The following is a 7,103-nucleotide window of genomic DNA, read 5'->3' as shown; positions in this document are numbered from 1 at the left end:
TTCAGGTGTGGAGTTTGGTGAGTTCCTTATAGATTTTGGATACTAGCCCTTTATCTGATATGTCATTTGCAACTATCTTTTCCCATTCTGTTTGTTGCCTATTATTTTTCTGGTTTGTTTCTTTTGCCGTGTAGAAGCTTTGTATCTTGATGAGGTCTCAGTAGTTCATTTTTGCTCTTGATTCCCTTGCCTTTGGGGATGTGTCAAGTAAGGAGTTGCTGCGGTGGAGGTCGAGGGGGTTGTTTCCTGCTTTCTCCTCTAGGGTTTTGATGATTTTCTGTCTCACATTCAGGTCCTTCATCCATTTTTAGTTTATTTTTGTGTATGGTGTGAGAAAGAGATCAAGTTTCATTCTTCTGCATGTTGCTGTCCGGTTCTCCCAGCATCATCTTAAAGAGGCTGTCTTTTTTCCATTGGATACTCTTTCCCGCTTTGTCAAAGATTAGATGGCCATACATTTGTGGGTCCACTTCTGAGTTCTCAATTCTGTTCCATTGGTCTATGTGTCTGTTTTTGTGCCAATACCATACTGCCTTGTTGATTACAGCTTTGTTGTAGAGGCTAAAGTCTGGGATGGTGATGCCTCCCGTTTTGGTTTTCTTCTTCAATATTACTTTGGATATTCAGGGTCTTTTGTGGTTCCATACAAATTTTAGGATTGTTTGTTCTAGTTTTGAGAAGTATGTTGGTGCAATTTTGATTGGGATTGCATTGAATGTGTAGATTGCTTTGGGTCGTAATGACATTTTAACAATATTTATTCTTCCAATCCATGAGCATGGAATGTTTTTCCAGTTCTTTGTGTCTTCATCAGTTTCCTTCATAAATTTTCTATAGTTTTCATCATACAGATCTCTTATATCTTTGGTTAGGCTTATCTGTAGGTATTTTATGGCTTTTTGTGCAATTGTGAATGGTATCAGTTTCTTGATTTCTCTTTCTGTTGCTTCATCATTGGTGTATAAAAATGCAACCGATTTTTTTTTTTTTTTTTTTTTTTTTTATTTCTAGGAGAGAGAGAGAGAGAGACAGCGTGAGCAGGGGAGGGTCAGAGAGAGAGAGAGATACAGACTCTGAATCAGGCACCAGGCTCTGAGCTGGCAGTCAGCACAGAGCCCGACGTGGGGCTCGAACCCACAAATCACGAGATCATGACCTAAGCGAAAGTCGGACGCTTAACCGACTAAGCCACCCAGGCGCCCTGCAACCGATTTCTTTACATTGATTTTGTACCCTGTAACTTTGTTGAATTCATGGATCAGTTCTAGTAGGCTTCTGGTGGAGTCTGTCAGCTTTTCTATGTGGAGTATCATGTCATCTGCGAAAAGTGAAAGTTTGACTTCTTCTTTGCAAATTCTGATGCCTTTGATTTCCTTTTGTTGTCTGATGGCTGATGCTAGGATTTCCAGCACTATTTTAAACAACAGTGGTGAGAGTGGGCATCCCTGTCGTGTTCCTGATTTCAGGGGGAAAGCTCTCAGTTTTTCCCCATTGAGGATGATAGCTGAGGGCTTCTCATAAATGGCTTTTATGATGTTTAAGTAAGTTCCTTCTATCCCAACTTTCTTGAGGGTCTTTATTAAGATGGGATGTTGTATTTTGTCAAATGCTTTTTCTGCATCTATTGACAGGATCATATGATATGGTTTTTATCTTTTCTTTTGTTAATGTGATGTATCACACTGATTTGCAAATATTGAACCAGCCCTGTAACCCAGGTTTGAATCCCACTGATCATGGTGGATAATTCTTTTTATGTTCTGTTGCATTTGCATGCCTTTTTAAAAAATTTTATTTATTTATTTATATAGTAATCTCTACACCCAACTCAGGGTTCAAACTCATGACCCTGAGATCAAGAGTCCCACACTCCACCTAATGAGCCAGTCAGGCGCCTCCTCAGCATTCTTAAATGGCCTTCCCTCCTGGAGTTTCCTGCAGTGGAACTATGTCTCTTTTGCCTTGTGCTTTAAAATCAATTTTCCACAAATCTAGGTTCCCAAACTGTGTAGTGGGGTCCCCTGAGCCCTACAGCAAACTCACAAGCTTATTGCAGAGTATTTTAAACTTCTGAGGAAAACACAAGGATACCCAACCTCTATCAGATATGATATGAACTACTAGTTCCAGATTGTTTATAATTTCAATGTTAGGTCACATTTTATTATTATTGTTGATATCATCAACAAAATAGACTAGGAAATGAGGATGGCAATGTCCTATCTGAATCCAGAGTTTGAGAAATTGTGCAGTGTCAAACAGGTACACACATTTAGCAATTGTTGGTTATTTACAAATAAATAAAAATATTATATTTTCTTTTACTTAATATGTAATATATATGTAATATTTTTTCAAACAGCCACTAAGTTGGTAGAGCATAAATACTTCTTAAGTTGTTTGGCCTTATCTACTTATAACACATGAAACTGTTAATTTCTTTTTGGTCTAAGAGCACCATGAAAACAAATTACTGAAATATCGGGGCACCACAAATTGATAAAATGTAGGGGTGCCTGGGTGGCTCAGTCTGTTGAGCATCTGACTCTTGATATGGGCTCAGGTCATGATCCCAGGTTCATGGAATTGGGCCCTGCACCAAGCTCTGTGCTGAGTATGGGACCCTGCTTAAGATTCTCTCTCTAAAAGGAAAAAAAAAAAAAAGAAGAAGAAGAAAAGAAAAAGATAAACTGGACTTTGTCAAAATTTTGTTCATCAAAAGACACTATCAAGAGAGTGAAAAGACAACCTACAGAGTGGGAGAAAATATTTATAAACCATATATCTAATAAAGGCCTAGTATCCCAAATATATAAAGAATTCCTATAGTTCAACAACAAAAAGACAAACAACAAAATTTAAAAATGGGCAGAGGAAGGGCATTTGGCTAGCTCAGTTGGTAGAACATGTGACTCTTGGTCTTGGAGAAATGAGTTCAAGCCCCACCTTGGGCACAGAGGTTACTTTAAAAAATTAAAATGGAGGGGACGCCTGGGTGGCTCAGTCGGTTAATCATCTGACTTCGGCTCAGGTCATGATCTCAAGTCTGTGGGTTCGAGCCCCACATCGGGCTCTGTGCTGACAGCTCAGAGCCTCCTTCAGATTCTGTGTCTCCCTCTGACCCTCCCCCACTCACTCTCTGTCTCTCTCTCAAAATAAAATAAAGACATAAAAAATATTTAAAAAAAATAAAAATTAAAATGGGCAGAGGACACGAATAGACATCCCCCTCCCAATATATAGATGGCCAAAAACTACATGAAAATATGTGCAATATCACTTGTTAGTAGGAAAATTTACATCAAAACCCACTGAGATACCATAAAATAGAAAATAATTAGTGTTGGTGAAGATATGGAAAACTTGCTCATTGCTATTAGGATGTAAAATGGTGCAGTCACTGTGAAAAAACACTGTGTGATTCCTCAAAAAAGTTAAACAAAGAATCACTAAATGATCCAGCAAGTCCGCTACTAGATGTATACCCCAAAGAAATTAAAACAGGTATTCACACAAATAGTTGTGCACAAATGTTCATAGCATTACTATTCATAGTAGCCAAGAACTAGAAGGAACCCAAATGTCCATCAACTGACGAATGGATAAACAAATATGGTATATCCATATAATGGAGTATTATTCAGACAAAAAAAAAGGAATGAAATACTGATACATGATACAGTGTAGATGAACCTCAAAAACATGCTTTATGAAATAAACTAGACGCAAAAGGTCACATCATGTGATACCATTTATAGGAAAAATCCAGATTAGGTATATCTGTGAAGACAGAAAGCAGAGTAAGTAGTTACCAAGGGCTGAGAAAGAAGGAATAGGAAATGACTGCTTAATGGATATAGAGTTTACTTTTAGGGTAATGAAAAATTTCTGTAACTAGATAGACATGCTGATTGCACAATATCATAACTAATTCCCACTGTACTGTACACCTTAAAATGGTTTATGGCTGTTTTTATGTTATGTTATATAACTTATGTTATATAATTTTCACTTGAAGATATATACTTATAATCTAATGTATATGAACTTTATCTCTGATATATGACATAGAATATAAATATATTATATAATATTCATATATATGAATATATTATGTATTCATATTCAGGTATACCATAGGGTCCAGGTATTGCTTATAAAGGAAGGTGGACTAGGGCACCTGGGTGGCTCAGTTGGTTAAGCATTGACTTTGGCTCAGGTCTTGATCTTGAGGTTTGTGATTTGAGCCCCTCATCGACCTCTCCGCTTTGGATCTTCTGCCTGTCTGTCTCTCTCTGGCCCTCCTCCACTCTCAAAAATAAATAAACATTAAAAAATAAATAAATAAAGGAAGTTGGTTCAGGCTGCCTCCAGGGAGAGGACATAATCTTCTTCCAAGAGCAATTCCTGGGGGCACACTCAACTGTGAGCTGGGGAATGAATGTCTTGGTCCTGAAAGGAGGATCTGAGGAGCATACAACAGCATCCACTTCAATGGGTATAGTTGCAATGAGACATTAGTACCCTCCGGCTGTGGCAGATGCCAAATGCTAATTGTTCTTTTTGCATAGAACTTGATTTTTTTGGAGATCTATCAAAACTGGACAGCTGGATATCTAGTGATATCTGTTCTGGTGGAAGCTGCCTGACTACTTAACTTTCAGCTCCCTGCTTCCTAGTCTGCTTCTCTGTTGGGGTCTCCTCACCCCTCCAGGTAGCCCTCTTGGACTGAGCAGCACTCAAGATGACCCAGACCAGCTCCTTCCAGAGATTTTTCTAGCATAGATTAGAAGCAGTCTTAAAAAAATTTGGACCCTGTTATCTAAATGTTACCAGAAAGAAAGATCAACTTCTCTAAACCAAATTCATTATCCTTGGCAGATGTGCTCTGTGTTTCGTGTGGCTTATATCCAACAATTCTCTACCACTGGTCAAATCATTTCACTATCTGAGAATATGATTTGCAACTAATTCATCTTGAAGTGTTTGACCAGAACCTACGGTGCTTAAAATTAGAAATGCTATGTGTATTTTATTGAGATTTTTTTCAGTGCCCATGGTGGGTGATTGCTAACATCTGCTCTGAAAAATTTCCAGGCAAAAATCATTATGGCCTTATGCTATAGCTTAGAACTTTGGATTTCAATTGCCTGTTCTTCAGTGTGTCAGAGCAGGCCCCAGGACTGTTTCTTAGGAGTGTTTTTTACCCTTCTCCTAGCTTTTCTCCATTCTTGGGTAGACTCCTTAATTTTCAAGGGATCTTTACTCTTAGCTAGTGATTACTTTTTTTCTTTAATTAACAATTCACAATAGTCACCCTCAGATTCTTGTCAGATGTTACAATTTTGAGCCCGCAGCTCTTCAACACTTATCAAAAGTTTCAAGAGGCATTTATAGGAGGTGGCTTAAAAAGACAGGCAGACAATCTTCTAAATATTTTTAAAATTTACCTTAGGATTATACTAGCCCATGTAAGTCTCATGCTTTTTGTAGAAGTATGAATCTGTGATTTGGCCTATACTGAAGGATTTTATAAGAGACTCATTTTTTAATTTATTGGGGGAGGGGGCTGTGGTTAAGAAACCATCTACTGTATAACTGTGCTTCCACTCTACGACATGTCTTGAGTGTAAGGAAAATAGGTACTTCTCTTCATGACCTAGCTTATTGGTGGCTGGTGGAAAGTGTGACTCTTGAAGCTTAGTGTATTTCCTCTTTACAGTGAATTATCAAAAAAGGTCAATGCCAAAGTTGTGGCTCACCCATAGAAACTATTAAGATCTTTGGGCATGCATTTCTTAGTATTTTTCTGCCCATTTCTTTGTCATAGTCTCCTTAAATTATATATTTTTAATCCTTTTATTTGGGCATATTTTATAACTTGCCTCAAATTCTTCCTAGAAGAGGGCTTGGTTACAAATAAAATGAAATAGTCATCTTGATTCCAGTTCTACCTCTTCCTTGCCTACCCATACATACATTCTTAGGACACTTTTTTATCAAGCCTAATGCAATAATTAATCACAACGATGACAGTAACAACAAAAACAATTGTTGGTCGAGAGATTCTATGTGCTAGATTCTTGACCTATTATTATAGGTCTAACTTAATCTTTAAGGCCACCTTGTAAGGCAGATATTGTTTCCCTGTTTCACAGAAAAGAAAAACAAGGCTCAGGAGGTTTGAAGCATTACTCAGAGATAGCATTCGTAGGTGAGAGACCCAAAACTGGAATTCTCCAAAGCCCCTTTTCTTTTCTCTGTGCCAGTTTGCCCACTCTGTGAGATTATGCCTTCACTCTTTAAAGAATCATCACTCTATGGATTTGAGCTGATGCAGTGACATGTACCAGTAAAACCCCAGGGGTTCGTTTCTCTAAGAGAAGGGAACATGAGGGAGGGTGGGATCTCTCAGACATTTAACAGGTCATTGTCCTGTCTATGAGGACAGGCTAAGTGAGAGAGCAGAACTCCACCATCTTTCCTTCTCTTTGAAAGAGACATAAGCTACAGCTTAGACCAGAGATGGAGACAGAAGTGGAACAAGAAACAGAGAAGATCTAAAAAAATATTTTATTCGACTCCCAACACAGGGCTGAAGAAAGTGAAAGGCACTGGAGGTTGTTTTCATTAACTTGTAAGACAAGCCAATTTGGCAAAATTTTAGTTGAGTAACAAGCAGAAGCCTGTATTTTACTATTTTTTAAAAGTTAGGCTTATTAAGGAGTAATTTATATATAATAAAAATTACTCAAAAAATAATAAAAATTACTCTTTTCAAGTATAGAGTTGGATGAGTTTTGATCAATATGTGTAGTCCCAGAGCAACTATCATGCAAGATGCACAATATTTCTTTTGCCCCCAAAAGTTTTCCTCCTACTCTTTTGCAGTGACTCTCTTCCTCGTGACCCCGCTAATCCCTAGCAAGTACATAGTATTGCCTTTTCTCGAATATCGTATAAATGGAATCATATAGTACATATTCTTTTTTTTTTCTTTTTTTAACAATTTTTTTTAAAATGTTTTATTTATTTCTGAGAGAAAGAGGGGGAGAGAGAGAGAGAGAGAGAGAGAGAGACAGCGTGAGCAGGGGAGGGTCAGA

Source organism: Hyaena hyaena, unplaced genomic scaffold, assembly GCF_003009895.1.
Source record: "Hyaena hyaena isolate Hyena2069 unplaced genomic scaffold, ASM300989v1 scaffold_542, whole genome shotgun sequence".
NCBI classification, from domain to species: Eukaryota; Metazoa; Chordata; class Mammalia; order Carnivora; family Hyaenidae; genus Hyaena; species Hyaena hyaena.
This window is presented reverse-complemented; position numbering follows the sequence as displayed.